We start from the raw sequence: 15,828 nt of genomic DNA, 5'->3' as shown, positions 1-15,828 counted from the left end.
TATTAAGGAAAACTGTGAGGACAACGTCACGGCCCATCTGTGGAGCAGAGTGGGTGGTGGATACCAATGGCCTTGGGTCAGGAAACTGAGCTGATTCCTGGCCCCTGCACCCCACTGCACCTCGTTTATCATTCCTGCCTAATGAGCTCTCTACTGCAGAGCACATCAAGCCTGAGGCAATAGGGAACACTCAGCACAGCCTCCGGATGGCACCCCAGCACCCAGAGGAGCCTGATACGAGATGAGTCACCGTGTGTACCAACAATGCAGATGAGTAACATGGCTCCAATAATCCAGAATAGTACCTGGGCATTATCTTCTCGCATTACGATTGGCTTATAACTCCATCCCTTCATCCCTCCATCCCTCCACCCTTCCTCTTTCCCACCCCTCTTTCCTTTCCTCCTCTTTCTAGTAGATTTATCTGGTCATTCATTCATTCACTCACCCATCCATTCAGTCATTTGTTCATTCAAGTTGCACTTTTTTAAAGAGGGTCTCCTATCTCCCAGGCTGGCCTCTGACTCCTCTATGTAGCAGAGGATAACCTCGAACTTCTGACCCTCCTGTCTCTACCTCCCAAGTGCTGGAATTACAAGCACGTGGCATCACTTACAGTTCATGTGGTATTGGGGATGGAACCCAGGACTCTGGATAAGCAATCTTCCAACTGAGCCCCATTCCTTGACCAACATTTATGCTATTTTTCTAAACCATGGATAAGACAGACCAGTTCATGTCCTACGGAGCTTAACTGGAGATGAGTAGGAGACACAGGTAACAAACTAGTGAGTGGGAAACTGACAGGACAAATTTAGCGACAAATGTGGATGCTGTAGGAAATAGTTGGGCGGGACCCTGGAGATGGACAGATGGGAAAGGCCTTTCTTGGGTGAAATCAGCCCAGGTTTCTGAGTAACACAATCGGTTCTCTGAAGGTAGAACATGCCAGGCAATGAGACCAGCAAGAGCAAAGTCTCTGAGGTTGAGATGTCCTTGGAGAGGTGGAGCTCTCCAAGCAGGAAAAGTCTGTGATGAGGCCACCACCTCTCAGAGGCCTGGGAGGTGCAAACTGTGCAGACTTTGGGGTTCGATTTGTGCTTTTTTTACTTTACTTGAATTTTGTTTTCCAGGCTGGCCATTGAGCTATGTCTCCAGCGCATCAATCTGCACTTTAAGCTGAACCATTGGTTGCTGGGCGAAGTAGGGAGGACTATGGAAGCAGGCCATGGGCCCTGTGAGAAGACTGCTGTGATTGTCCAGCCATGGGTGACAGCAGTTCTGGGGCCTGAGGGGCTGGAACCCCATCTTTTGGGAGTATATCTCTCAGACTTTGCTTCTGTATTAACTTAAGAGGAAACACATTCACCTGTTTGTTTTGAGACAGTCTTGCTACGTAGCCCAGGCTAGTTTCAAACTCACATTTTTCACATAGCCCAGGCCAGTTTCAAACTCACATTTTTCATGCCTCAGCCTCCTGGTGGCAGGGTTGCAGCTGTGTGTCACCACTCTCAGGTGCTGACCTAGTAACTGGAGTCAAAACTTAACTGTAGAGAGTTGAGGGAATAGTGCCATGATAGAGGGGCAACTTAGCCTGTGTGAGATCCTGGAACTGAGACCCAGGCTGGGCTGGAACCTCAGCACAGCATACAGAAAAACTTCCTTGAAAAAAGGGCTAAAGTGTTTCTTTTTTCTACATGGGCCCAAAGCAAGTGGGCTGCCAGCCGCTCTAAAAGGAAGCACTGGCTTCCCCTGGACTGCACAGTTCTGGGTTGTTGAGAGCGCGATTCCGTTATGGCCATACCACCTGAACACACTGCATCTCAGCCCTCGGAAGCTATGAAGGGCCTGGACAGGAAAGCTCAGTTATACTTATGCTGTTCAAGCCAGCCTGGACTACATGAGACCCTACCTCAAATCAAACAAAAGCAAAGACCAACATGGTTTCTTACATTGGCCAGTATTTGTCTATCCTGGGAAAGAACGCACTCGGCTTCCTGGAATGCGGCCTCGATAATTTGAAATTTTATCGCAGTGGATCAACTGCTTTATCGTTTAAGTCTGAGATCAGCATCTCTGATTTGTGATAAAAGTTCTAGGAAATTAAGCAGCATCGTGTGTGTGTGTGTGTGTGTGTGTGTGTGTGTGTGTGTGTGTGTGTGTTTACACTGCACCAGATCACAGAACATTTGGTATGCTTTGATCAGCTGGAGGAACTTGCTGTGTGAGGCAGGGCAACTCCATCTCCCTGCACGGGCAGTGTCAGATGTAGCTGTGAGCATTGTAGCAAAGAATCCCTAGGTCCCGATCATGGAGTGCATATTAAGCATCATTTACATAGATGATTTACATATTCATGAAGACCCAACTCCAGACCCCTCTCAGGAAGGATGATGGGCTCCTCTTTCCTTTCCTGGTGCTGTGGGTGGAGCCCAGGACAGCACGAATGGAGCAAGAACCCTACCACAGAGCTATGTCCTCGGCTTGTATGGGGTGCTTTGTCTCATAGGCTGAGGGTTGTCTAAGGAAGCGGAGAGAAGTGAAAGTGTGGGCCCAGTGAGCCCTACAGAAACCTCAGTCCTAATATTTCCATTTATGAGCAGATGTGCTATGGGGGGGGTTCGTGGTGGGAGATGTGACTCAGTGGCATAGCACTTGCTTGGCAGCGAGGGGCCTTGGGTTCGAGCCGCACCCCTTCACAGAGAGCACAGGAACAGTGGCAAGGGTAGTCTGCAGATCCTTTGACTCAGAGCTACAGTCACTACACACAGCAGGAATGTTTGAAATGGGGCATTCCTATCATTGGAAGGAGGTACCCGTGTGCCATGCATGAATGTAGGGGTTTCAGAGGACAACTTTGGCTGAAGTCTTCCCCTTCCACTGTGTTTTGAAGCAGGTCCTTGTGCAGGAGAATTCTTGGAAAGGAGCTGTGTCTGCAAAATCTGATTGGCTGATTACATCGCCACTGTTGTAGAAAGGCTACAATGTTGCAGATCCAGAACCTAATTACACCCGATCTTGGCCATCTTGACTCTCCTAGATAGCCGTTCCTTGGCCGTGTATAATATTCAGTGGCTAACAGATATGAGCCTTGTGGAAGGTATTGACTTAACCAATCCCTATTTTTCACCATTCAAAGCAGTCAGACAGCATCTGAAGCCTATAGCAGAGATTCTCCCACTTTTCTATAACCACCTAACTCGCATGCCCACTGATGGAAAAGCATCGTGATTCGTAATTCTCCTTGTCTTGTTACTATAAAAACTTCACGGGACTACTTCCCTATTGGAACATGGAATTTGAGGTGACCTAAATCTGCATCCCTGACTTTGGTCACTCCGCTCCAGAGTAAGCTCTGATTCCTTTGTGTCCACTGTCTTTGGTTCACCCGCTGCCTGTGCCAGGCTGGCCTGAGAGCGTCTGGTGACGCCTTCTGCCTCCACCTCCCACTCTTCCACCGGGTGCACTGGGATTAAACACCTGAGCAGCTGTGTCCAGCTTTATGTAGTTCCGTGGATGCAAACAGGCTGTCAGGCTTGCAGGCGAGCCCTTTACTGCTGAGCAGTCTCCCAGTGAGGTCACCTGCTCAGACCACCTTGGTCTTTACATATGGCTTTTGCTCCTTGGATCAAGTCGAGAAGTGAAACTTGAACACACAGAATCACATCCCAAAGCCACACACAGAGGGGCCATTGTCAGAGACAGTTACGTGGGTGACGGCCTGGAGCAGGATGGGGGGAGTTTTTTTGAATGAAGGCAGCTTTGGTTTTAGATAATGGGGGTTATTAAGGTGGACGATGACAATGGCGGCACATTACAAATGTATTTAAATGCCACTGAACTGCACACTTCAAACAGTTAAGGGGACAGACTGTGTCACTGGCACTTACTACAACCAGTCTCCTCATCACATATATGGTTTCTCTTCCCTCCTCCTGTCTCCCACACACACACCGTACATACATATCCAAATTTATACCTAGGTTCTGCTTTGGATAGAAAAATGGTGTTTGTCTTCCCAAGCCTGGCTTACTCTACCCATTCTAATGGGCTTTAGTTTCATCCTCTTGTGTAAAAACTGCATAATTTTATTCTTCTTTACAGATGAATAATACTCCATTTCACTTTATCCATTCAGCTGCTGACAGATCTCTAGATCTGACACTTCCTGGGCATTGTGTCTAGTGGGACAAGACACAAGGATGTGGAGCTGCGCTGGCGTAGGACCCTTGGGTTTATAACCAGAAGTGGTACAGCTGGGTCACATGGTAGGTCTAGCTTTAGAGCTTTTGAGGAACCTTCGTTTCGATTTCCATGGTGGCTGCCCTAGCCACTCCCATCAGCATCAACTTTCCTCATGGCCTCACTGGCCTTTGTCGTTGTCCTTTTGCTTTTTGTTTGTTAAGACAAGGGCTCACCCTGTAGCCCAGGCTAGCCCAAAACTCATGGCAATCCCCCTGCCTCAGCCTCATTTGTCTTCTTGATGATAGCCTTTCTTTTTTTTCCCATTGTTATTAATTTCAGCATGTACTTTTTTTTCATCTTTATTAACTTGGGTATTTCTTATTTACATTTCAATTGTTATTCCCTTTCCTGGTTTCTGGGCCAACATCCCCCTAGCCCCTCCCCCTCCCCTGCTCTATGGGTGTTCCCCTCCCCATCCTCCCCTCCCTCACGATCACTGGGGGTTCAGTCTTGGTAGGACCAAGGGCTTCCCCTTCCACTGGTGCCCTTACTAGGCTATTCATTGCTACCTATGCAGTTGGAGCCCAGGGTCAGTCCATGTATAGTCTTTGGGTAGTGGCTTAGTCCCTGGAAGCTCTGGTTGGTTGGCATTGTTGTTCATATGGAGTCTCAAGCCACTTCAAACTCTTTCAGCCCTCTCTAAGATTCCTTCAACGGGGGTCCCGTTCTCAGTTCAGTGATTAGCCATTCTTGACTGGGTGAGATAAAGACGCAATGTAGTTTTACATTTCCCTGTTGGCTGACTGTTGAACTTTTTTTAAAAATGCTGCTGGCCATTTATTTCTTTCTTTGAGAACTGTGGCATATTCAGTTTGCATCCCATGTATTGATTAGATGACTTGGCTTCTTGCCATTTAGCTTTTGCAGTCTTTAATATTGTCATTACTAATCACATCTCTGACTCATAGCTAGAGAGTCCCTTTTTCCATTCCATAGACTGCAGAACCTTTTAATTTCACACGAGCCCATTCATAACTCTTGGAGTCCTTTACAGGAAGTCCTTGCCTGTGCCTCTATTTTGAGGTGCCTCGTCTATGCCTTTCCTGGCAGATTCAGGTCTTGCATGAAGGTCCATTTCGAGTTGATTTTTCTATAGAGTGAAATACACGGACCGAGTTCCCTTCTTTGACACGCGCATGCTCAGTTTATCAACTGTGAGTGTCTGCATTGACCATCAGGCCATGCACAAAGAAATTTCTCTGATAAGACCTGAGAGTGGCACTCATCTATGGGTGGTTTGGTGCTATGTTTATGAGCAAAATAATAGTAGTGTGTTCACACTTGGGGCCCAAGAGCTCCCCCAACTGCAGGGTCTTAAAAAAAAAAAAAACTAGACAGGAGTTGGTTCCCTTCTGCAGAGCAGGCCGTAACTCCAATCTTAAGTTCTTGTTTACTTCTCTACCTTTATACTACTATTGCACCCACGGTTATTACTGTCACCCAGACCCTGAAAAACAGATGTCAAATTCTCTCACTCATATGTGGGTCCTAGACCTGAATCTTTAGATTTGTGTGTTTAGCCTGAAATACTTGTAAAATCCAGGAAACTAAAAGAGGTCCTTGGCGGGAAGGGGAAAGAAAAGATTTTTTTCCTAATTCTGTGAAGAATGTCACTGGGGTTTTGATGGGGATTGTATCGACACTGTCTATATATTGCTTTTGGTAACATAGCTATTGGAGCGGTATCGAGTCTGCTAATCCATGAATGTGGATGCACTCTCCCACATCTAGTATCTTCTTCTTTTTTTTTTCTTTTTTCTTTTTTTTCGGAGCTGGGGACCGAACCCAGGGCCTTGCGCTTGCTAGGCAAGCGCTCCACCACTGAGCCAAATCCCCAACCCCTGTCTAGTATCTTCTTTAACTCCTTTCTTTGATGTTTTGAATTTTCAGTATGGATGTCTTTTACCTCCTTGCTTAGATTTATTCCTGGGTATTTTAAAAAGCTGTTGTGAATAGGATTCTTTTCCTGATTTAGTTTTCAACACGTTTATTATTCGGATATAGAAAATCCACTGATTTTCTTTTTTTCTTTTTTTCTTTTTTTTCGGAGCTGGGGATTGAACCCAGGGCCTTGCGCTTGCTAGGCAAGCGCTCTACCACTGAGCTAAATCCCCAACCCCCAATCCACTGATTTTCAATGTTGACCTTTTACCCTGCTACTTCGTTAGAAGCATTTATCAGGGCTACGGGTTTTCTGGTGGGATCTATAGAGGCTTTTAGGAGTAGGATCATAAACCAACAGCTTACAATCTGGCGCTTGAGAGATTGAGGTAGGAGGAGTGCCATGAGTTTGAGGCTAGCCTGAGCTACATAGAGAGTTCAAGGCCAGCCGGGAGTCACAGAGATATCCTGTTTCAGAAAATGCACAAAACACACCAAAAAAATCACAACAATCAAACAAACAAACCCAAGAGTCCAGATCATGCAATATTCAAATGGGGGCGATCTGACTTCTTCCCTTTCTATTTGTATTCCTTTTTCTTGTCTTATTGCTCTGGATAAGACTTCAAGCACTACAATGAGTAAGAGTGAGCAGAGTAGGTGCCCTTATTCCTGATTTGGGAGGAAATGCTTTCGGTTTTTCCCCACTTAATATCACATTGGGTGTCAACCTGTGGTATAAAGCCTCTATTATGCTGGAGACTATTCCTTATATTCCTACTTTCCTCAGGACTTTTATCTTTTTATCAGAGATGTTAAACTCTATTGAAGGCACTTTCTGAATCAATTGAGACGATCATGTAATTTCTGTCCCCAATTCTATCTATGTGTTGTGTTACCTTTACTGATTAGTGAATGTTGAATGTATGGTTTAAGTGCATTCCTGAATTTTGTTTGCAAGTGTTTTATTGAGGTGTTTGTTTGTTTGTTTTGCAACTATGTTTGTCAGGGGCATGGTTGTGTGTGCCTCGTTTTGCATGTGGGTAAAGCTAGCTTTGTACTTTGAGATTAGTTCTCTTCTCTTTCTATTTTGTGAGACAGTTTGAGGAAACACTAGAATTTGAGACCCCCAGTGTAGTGGAGGTAAACTGGGAGATTGGGTCCTGAGGTTCTGCCACCACTGGCTGTGAGATGGGACAAGCAGCCCTCCCTCTCTGAGTTTCATTTTCTTGTGTGTAATTAGGAAGCACTTGCTTCTCAGGCTTGACCTGAGGTCTCCCAAGACAAAGGCGGTGGCAACTTCTCAAAACTTTCTCATGAACATTGATTGTCAAACATAGATGCGAATCAGGCACTGGGAGCAGAAGTAGCCTCCAGTTCCACATTGACTCAAAGCTGTTGACCACGTCTAGGACAATCTGCAGTCCCCTCCATGCTATCCCCCAAGTCTCCTCAGTTCTGTACGTTACTGCACAGAAATGAAAAAAGCCAGTGAGCCTGGCTGGCTATATCCCAGGGCTGTCATGCTGGCTGGAGATCCTCTCAGACTCTAAGCCAAGGAGGAGGCTGGGCCTGCTTGAGCATCCTTGGGTTAGGCAGGGTTCTGAGAGCATTTCTACTCCAGCCCCAGCTTTGCCAAAAGCTCACTGTGTGACCTTGGACAAGCCTCCATTTCTCCAGAAGTGAATGAGACCTACCCTGAGGGAGACAGCTGAAGTTCCTTCCCGTGCGACTTTGCCACTGTTCGCAGCAGCTCCCCAGTTTTCCTCTGTGGATCCCTCCCTCAGGATCAGCTCATGGACTGAGGTAGCCTTAGCTCAGTCTCCTGCAGGAGTAGGTCTGTGACCAGTCAGAGCTGTAGCCAAAGAAACCAAGCTGGCTGTGATCGGTTCTGACCAAGGAGTGTCTGTAGCCTTGGTCTGGGAAAGATGATTTCAGTCGCCACAAAGAACCAAGAAATAGAGACATCCAGATTCCCAAACTCAGATGCAGCCGGGCCTGAAGTTTAGTCTTGTGGAGTTGCCAATAACTTCCTCTGTGGCCTGGACCAATTTGAATTAGATTTTTGCCCCTTAATACCACACATAGAGCTCTGCCCAGAACACAGGAGATTCTTAGGAGGGAATTGCGGTTCACACTCAAGGGGAAATGGATAAGTGGCTGATTAGCAAAAACTACTCTGATAGCAGGCCTTGGTCCAAGAGAAGTTAAGCTACAAGTAGGTCTGCAGAAGGTAAGGATGGGGAATACGGATGTTGTCAAGCTGGTGGCACTGAAGCCATGAAAACCTAAGTGCCTGGCACCTGAGGGTCCCTCCATCTAGGTTTGAGGTGTGAGCACATTGTGTTCTCTTACCATACATAGGTGTAACCCAGAATTAGTAACCCATTCTTCAGATTGGAAAATGGAGCCCCAAAGAAAAAATTCCTGTGGGAAGGAGCAGGAGAATGAGTTCTCCTTCTTGTTGCTCTCCCTCTGAGGTCAGCAACAGAGGCGTCTGGCCAAGGTCTGAGGGGGCGAGAAGCCCAAAAAGGAAGCTCCTGGAGGTAGCAGCCACTGTGGGGACCTGTGGCTTACAACTGTCTGTTTAGAGGAACTTTCTGTTCTTGGAACAGCTCAGCCATGGGGCTGGTGCATCTTTCTAATCAGAAGTTCCTTTTTGAAGCAGTTTTTGAGGTACAGAGTTCCTGCAGGCGCCCTGGATGCCTTCTGAGAGAACCATGTTTGCTCTATACAACTTGTCTCTGGTGGACTCCTCACGTGCTTCCTTTTGGAGACTTAGCTTCCTCAGGCCAAGTTATCTCTGTACACACAGAAAGAGTCTTAGAGGTCCAGCCTTTCACGTTCAGGTGGAGCAAAAGTTCCAGAGAGGTTCCACAGTGGGCCCTGGGTCACCCAAAAGCAAGGGACCCCACCACCTGGAGGAAGACTTTGGCTTCTGCTCCCAGTGTGGCTCAGGTATAAAGTTGGTATGAGATGCCTGAGCCCCAGTGGCTAGTTCAACTGCCAATCAAAATCTTAGGACTTAACCCTTGGGCCACTTTGGTCAGCTCCAGAGATCTACAGCAGCTGTGAAGTGCCTGGGACGTTCTTAATCTCATTTCATCTGCCTTGAGGCCAGCAGTTTGAGAAGTATAGGGTGAGGCCTGGAATCAGCGGGGGAGGATCCTGACTCTTTCTCTTAAACATACAAGGGTTCTTTAAAATGTAGTCCAGGGGGCTAAGAAGAAGGCTCAGTGGGCAGAAAATCTTGCTATGCAAGGGTAAGGACCTGAGCTCCTGGCTCCCAGCATCCAGGTGTGACAGCACATATCTGTAACCCCAGTGTTTTGGGAGACAAGAGAATCTCTGGGACATGCTGGCCATCCGTCTAGCTCCAGTTTCTGTGAGAAACTCCGGCTGAAGGGAATAACGAGAAGAATGTGGAAAAAAGGGATGCAGTGAACGTAGCAACTTCCTGTGGCATCAGTGACGCAGGCCTTCTTAGTACCCAGGGTTCTCAGCAGCCGTTGCAAAGGTGTCTGGGTAGGGAGAATGGTCCAGTTTGCTTTTTCCTCAACAAAACCAGGTGCTCCTTGGCTAGAGCTGATTGTCCCTTTTACACAGGATGTGGTAGCTGGCTTGGTGACAGGCAACTTTTTACTCTCATCTGCTGTGTTATTCCCAAGTCAGATGCCTTGACTGCCTCTCATAGAGGCAAGCCTCAAAGCATTAGAGTGTAGGCTGGGGATGTAGCTCAGTTGGTACAGTGTTCAGCCAGCACAGAGCCCTGGGTTCCATCCCAGCACCACATAAGCTAAAGGCTGCTGTAAGTACCTTGGAGGGTGGAGGCAGAAGGATCGAAAGTTCAAGGCCATCCTCATTTTAAGAAAAAGAAAGAAAGAAGAAAGAGGAGAGAGAAGTGTGTGTGTGTGTGTGTGTGTGTGTGTGTGTGTGTGTGTGTGTGTGTGTTGGGGAGATGGCTCAGTGGTTAAACGCACTTGCTGTGCAAGCAAGAGGATTGGAGTTTGATTCCCCAGGCCTTGGAAATGCTGGGTGGGCAGTCAGCCTCAGAGGCTGGAACAGGGAGACTAGCTATATTGATAAACTCTGGGATTGATTGAGAGACCCTGCCTCAGTGAATAAGATGGAGAGCAATCAAAGAATATTCCCAGCATCAACCTCTTGGCTCCTTGCCTTACACACACACACACACACACACACACACACACACACACACTTATAAAGGTGGGGGGAAGCAAGAAACATTTTCACATCTCTAGGCCTGGTTTCCTTTATATTTTGGAGTGTGTATTTATCATTGTAGGATTAGTTTTTATTATCTTTCACCATGTATTCATATGTGTCTACATGTGGGTACGTAGACCAGACCAGAGAGACCAGAGAGAATGGATCCCCTGGAGTTATGCCTGCGTTGGGTGCTAAACTCCCATCCTCTGAAAGTTCAGCAAATGCTTCCAATCACTAAGCCATCCGGTCCCAAGAAAGGTATAGATAGAGAACACCATGACACAATGGGTCCCACGGTGACAGTTTCGTACATATATGTAACGTACTTTGATCTTACGGAGTGCGCATGCTTGGTTTTAAAAGTTAGGGCTGGTGAGATGGCTGAGGTCATCCCTGAGTTTGATCCCTGGGACCCACATGTTGGAAGGAGAGAAGCGGTTCTCACAAGCTGTCCTCTGGTTCCACCCATACATACAGGTATAGATCCACACAGAGCTACACAAATGTAATGAAACTTGTCCGCTGTCATGGAACGAAACTCTAGCATGCTGGTTAAAAGCTGAAACATCACAAGCAACTCTGGGGTCCCTTTGGGTGACTCCTTTCACTCCCTCCAAGACCCTCCTCCCCTCTCTGACCTGGGGTAACCTCCGCTAACATCTGGCCTTGGCCATACTGACACTTACATATGTGTATGTGCAAGCAGGTGCTGTGCATGCCCTATCCCCATCCCTCAGCACGGAGCCATCTTGGAACAATCTGGCTGGCCGTGGCCTCTGAAAGTCTCACAAGCTCACACACCAGCAGAGCACTACACCTGCCGGAACAGCTTCAACCAGACAGGAGGCCAACATCCCATTCTTTCCTCTGAACTGGCCTTGTGCTGCATCCTGTCAGCCTACGTGATGGAGTTTGGGGGTCACGGTGGGAACTGTCAGGTTACCCCTCTACTGTTGCCCCCTCTTCCCTATGACTCTATCAAGGGTTCTGGAATCAACTCCCAAGTGAACCATTTGTAGTTGAAATGTTGTCTATGGTCTGCTTTTGGGAAAATATACGCTAAGACCTGTTTACTTATTGAAATCACGAGAGTGTATATGCATGTGCATATGTGCATTGGTGTGTGTGTGTGTGTGTGTGTGTGTGTGTGTGTGTGTGTGTGTGTGTGTGTGGTGAGTAAGGTTTCCTTGGGCCCATTTTCCAGCTGACTAGACTGAGTCCAAGAGAAGGGGTTAGCAGGGTGAGCCACAGCTTGTTTAAGACAGCATAGGCGCTCAAACTCAGGTTTATCTGCCATGTTCTATCTGTGGTTAATCTCTCCACTTCTCCTGGACGGAAGCACTTCAGGGTGGTGTTGGGAGCTCAGATAGTGCATTGCAGAAGGAACTGGGCATGCAAGTCCTAAGAGAACACCAACCTGAGGACACAGCCATGCTGCTATGCAGGATGTATGGCACGGTCACAAGTCAAGAGGAAGGACACATTTTAAATCCAAGCTAAGGTTTGTTCTCCACCATTGCCTGCCCTTCTAGAAGTCTATTCCACTCCCGACCTCTAGCAACAGGGTGGGGAGCAAAACGTGCTTAGAAAAATGGAGGCCGAGGGAGATTGTGTTACTGTGTTCCTGAAGTTACACAGCTTGTCTAGGCTCTTCTACGAAGAGGAGGAGGTGGCGGCCGCTACCACAACAGCTAGAGCCGATCCCGCTGTCATGCCTCCTCCACCATGATAGACTGTACCTCAAACTAAGAGCCAGCTGCTGGAAAAGTAGCTCATATCTCAACCTAAAACATTGAAAAAGTATAGGCTGGAGAGATGGGTCAGCAGTTTAGAGCATTTGCAGCTCTTGCAGAGGACCCAAGTTCAGTTCCAAGAACCCACATGGCAGCTTACAATGACCTGTAAGTCCGGTTCTAGGGGATTTGCTGCCCTCTTCCAGCCTCTTCTAGCACACACATATTTGCAGACAAACACTTATTACACATATTACCCCAAAAAGCTGAAAAACCATGTATTAGCCTTGAAAGGTTAAAAATGGTGCACCCCAAAATGGAGTATTACATAGTCCTTTCAAAATTCAAGGAGATCTTAATGACACGGGAACATGTTAACAGCTTAGTTAAGCTAAGCACTTAAGTAGGACAAAAAGTGTACCCACAACATCATAGGCACCGGAAATGTTACGTTAAGTGAAAGCTGTGTAGAAGTTCACAGTAACAAAATTCATGCTGCCAGTTTTTGCAAATCTTCTAAGCAGCAGGCATTGTGAATAAGGCAACTGAAGCTTGTCACAGCAGAGAGGATGTGGCCTGGTAAGCCGGCCATAGCATAGAGAGAGCAGGAAGGTCCTCAGAGCTGACTCTTCTCTTTTCTCCCATAAGTGACCTTCCAAGCCTCCATACTCTTCTCATAAAAGGGACAGGTGACACTGCCTCGTGGAGAGCCATTCGCTTCTTAGTGTTTCCCTGGCACCTGTGCCCAAGACCACGAGCGCAAACACACACACACACACACACACACACACACACACACACACACACACACAATGCTCCCAGCAATAGCAGAGTAACACTGGAGGCAACCTGAATATCTATCAGTGGGTGAGTGGGGAAAAATGTGACGTCACCAGCCGGCATGAATATATAACAGCTGGCAGGAATAAATTAGACCTCAAGTGCTCGACCCTGATGGGTCCCAATCTGATGATAAGTAGGAAGAAAACAAACTGCCGGCGAGCCTCATAGATCAGTTCTGGTGCAGAGTAGTTCCCATGTAGTCCGGTCAGAGGTTGCAGTTTCAGACCCAGAGTGAACCGCAGCCTGAGACTGTCACATGGGAAATTCCAGAAATAAGCAACCCTAAGATTTAAGCCACATGCCCTTCTGGGTAGAGTGATGAAATCTCAACGTGTAGCCCTGTCCTCCCCAAGATGGAATCACCCTGCTATCCAACGTATCCACAGGGTATGCACTGCCCACCCGGTAGTTACTATGCTTGTGTGCAAGCAATGCTTTTTGTTTAAATCATAACCCTAGGCACAGGGCTAGCGACACCATCAATTCAGAGTTACCAAAGAACAGTTTTCATATACAGGCCTAAAGATATACAAGAAGCTTAGTATTATCCGTTCAGGCATCTGCCAGGATCTTGGGAAGCAACCCTTGTTGACCAAAGTGAACAGATATAGATTGTTCTATTTTTTTTTTATTTTTTATTTTTTTTTTTACAGACAGGGTCTTATAGCCTAGGCTGGCCTCAAACTCTTGCTATAGCCAAAGATGACCTTAAATTTCTGCTCCCCCTGCCTCTACGCCCAAGTTCTGGAGTTGCAGGTGTGCTTCTGCACTGGGCTCTGCTGTAATCTTTACAGCTCAGAGGACGCATTTGTGTATTGTTTATTGAGGCACAGAGAGGAAGGATCGGCTTTTGACAGTGGGGTCTCCTGTAGAGGGGGAAAAAGAACTGAGGGGATCCAAAGCAGGGACTTTTTTTTACCCAGCACACTTAGCCATTTCACTTTTTTTTTTGTTGTTGTTCTTTTTTTTTTTTTTTGGAGCTGGGGACCAAACCCAGGGCCTTGCGCTTCCTAGGCAAGTGCTCTACCACTGAGCTAAATCCCCAACCCACCATTTCACTTTTTAAAGTCTGAAGCAAACATACCCACACACCGACATTAGTTAATTCTGGGTGGTAGGTTCCCGGGACATATATTCCTTTAAACAGCAGGCTTCCTCCTCCAGAGAAGGGGCATGGTTGAGAAGGGCACTAGAGAGCCACTGCTCTTTTGTGAGGCCTCTCTAGGCTAGCCCTAGGCTTGGGCAGTGATTCACAAAGTCGGATTTCTGGGCAGCATCAACAGCCTGGAGATTGCCAGTCCTCAGTATCTTGACCCCCTGGCCTCCCTCTCGGGGTTGCCCTAGCAATGGGCATTTTGACATGCTTTCTTGGTGATGCTGGTATGAGAATCTCTTAGGCTGAACGGGAACAGGGGAAAGTACACTTCAGAGTGCTCCGAGAGATTTCCTTCAGCTATCTTTCTCTCTTCTCCACCCCCCTCTCTCAGATTTAATGTGTGTGAGAGAGAGACAGAGACAGAGACAGACCACATGTGTGCAGGTGCCTACAGAGCCAAAAGAGGGCAATGGATTCCCTGGAGCTCGAGGTATAGGCAGGTTCGAGGCATTGCTGTGATTGATGGGTGAGAACTTAGCTAGAGTCCTCTGAAGGGACAGCGAGTGCTCTGAGCTGCAGAGCCACCCCTTGGGCTCCCTTTCCTTCCGTTCTTATTTCATCCTTCAAAGTGAATTCCCAAGCCTAAATCCGAGATGCTCTAAAACCTGAAACATTTTGGGCACCGACAGGATGATCCAAGTGGCTACGGGTTGAATTAAAAATGGAGGAGTCATTAAAAATGTGCCCCTAGTTATCTCCGAGGGATGAGAATGAAATGTAAAAATCATGGGGCCGGGAAGATAGCCCAGTTGGTAAAGTGAGTACCTTGCAAAAAGTGGGAACTGAGTTACAACCCCAGAACTCATGAAAAGAAGCCAGCTGGGAGTTTTGCTCAGCTCTCAGTGTTAGGAAGGAGACGGGCGAACCCTTGGAACCCACTAACCAGCTAGCCTCACCTACTCAGCAAAAGCCCCAGGCCAATGAGAGACCCTGTCTCCAAAAGCAAGGTGGACTTTACTTGAAGAACAACACAGAGTCCTCTGGCCTTCATGTGCCCACCATGAGTACACCAGAGTACACGCCAACCTGTGCGCCCACCCAGAAGCATATGAATCAAACACAAATATCTTTTTAAAACTTAGGTTTTATCCCCAAGATGCCTCACTGTGCACTTAAGATACAGAATTCTGCCACACTCCAAAATCCTAAACACCTTTGATCTGGAGTAGTTTACCATCCCCATCCTGCAACTATAAAAACAGGCACGGAAAAGCCAGACTGCCTGTCCAATGCCCAGCAGACCTGCTCGCCCTCTCTGAACAACTCAGCTTCAGAAGAAAACAGCCCATTTTACAGAGGAGGAAGCTGGGATCCAGAGAGTAACCAGCGACGTGCTCCAGGGTCACAAAGAGGAGATGGTGGTAGACTGTGGCCCTTGTGTAAGGGGTTCTGGAGTTGGGTGTACACCTGTTAGGGGGTCAGCCAGGAGGGCAGGGGAAGATGTAAAAGAGGGGACTCAGACGTACAGCTGCAGCCAGGCCTGGGTGTGGCAGGCATGGGCTTGTCTTGGCCCAGCTGCTCCTTCAGCCCTGCCCGCTGCCTACCCTGCGTGACCTGCCACCCACCCACCACTAATGGGAACCGACCGGGCTTTTCCCTCCCCTCCAGCTTCTTCTTCTTGGGGTGTGTGTGTGTGTGTGTGTGTGTGTGTGTGTGTGTGCGCAGAAGGGGAACCTGGTCGAGCAGAGAAGCTTCAGCTCAGCACTGTCATCCCCCTGCCTGAGCTTCCTCTATCTAGAG

At 47.5% G+C, this 15,828-nt stretch overlaps 1 protein-coding gene across 1 annotated transcript in view; it reads right to left on the bottom strand.

Moving 5' to 3' along the window:
- Window positions 1-15,828, bottom strand: part of Hck (HCK proto-oncogene, Src family tyrosine kinase) — a 43,033-nt gene that overhangs the window by 26,723 nt on the left and 482 nt on the right.

Source organism: Rattus norvegicus, chromosome 3, assembly GCF_021556685.1.
Source record: "Rattus norvegicus strain SHRSP/BbbUtx chromosome 3, alternate assembly SHRSP_T2T, whole genome shotgun sequence".
Taxonomy (NCBI): Eukaryota; Metazoa; Chordata; class Mammalia; order Rodentia; family Muridae; genus Rattus; species Rattus norvegicus.
Note: the sequence above shows the minus strand (reverse complement) of the source record. Positions and strands in the feature narration are given on the sequence as shown.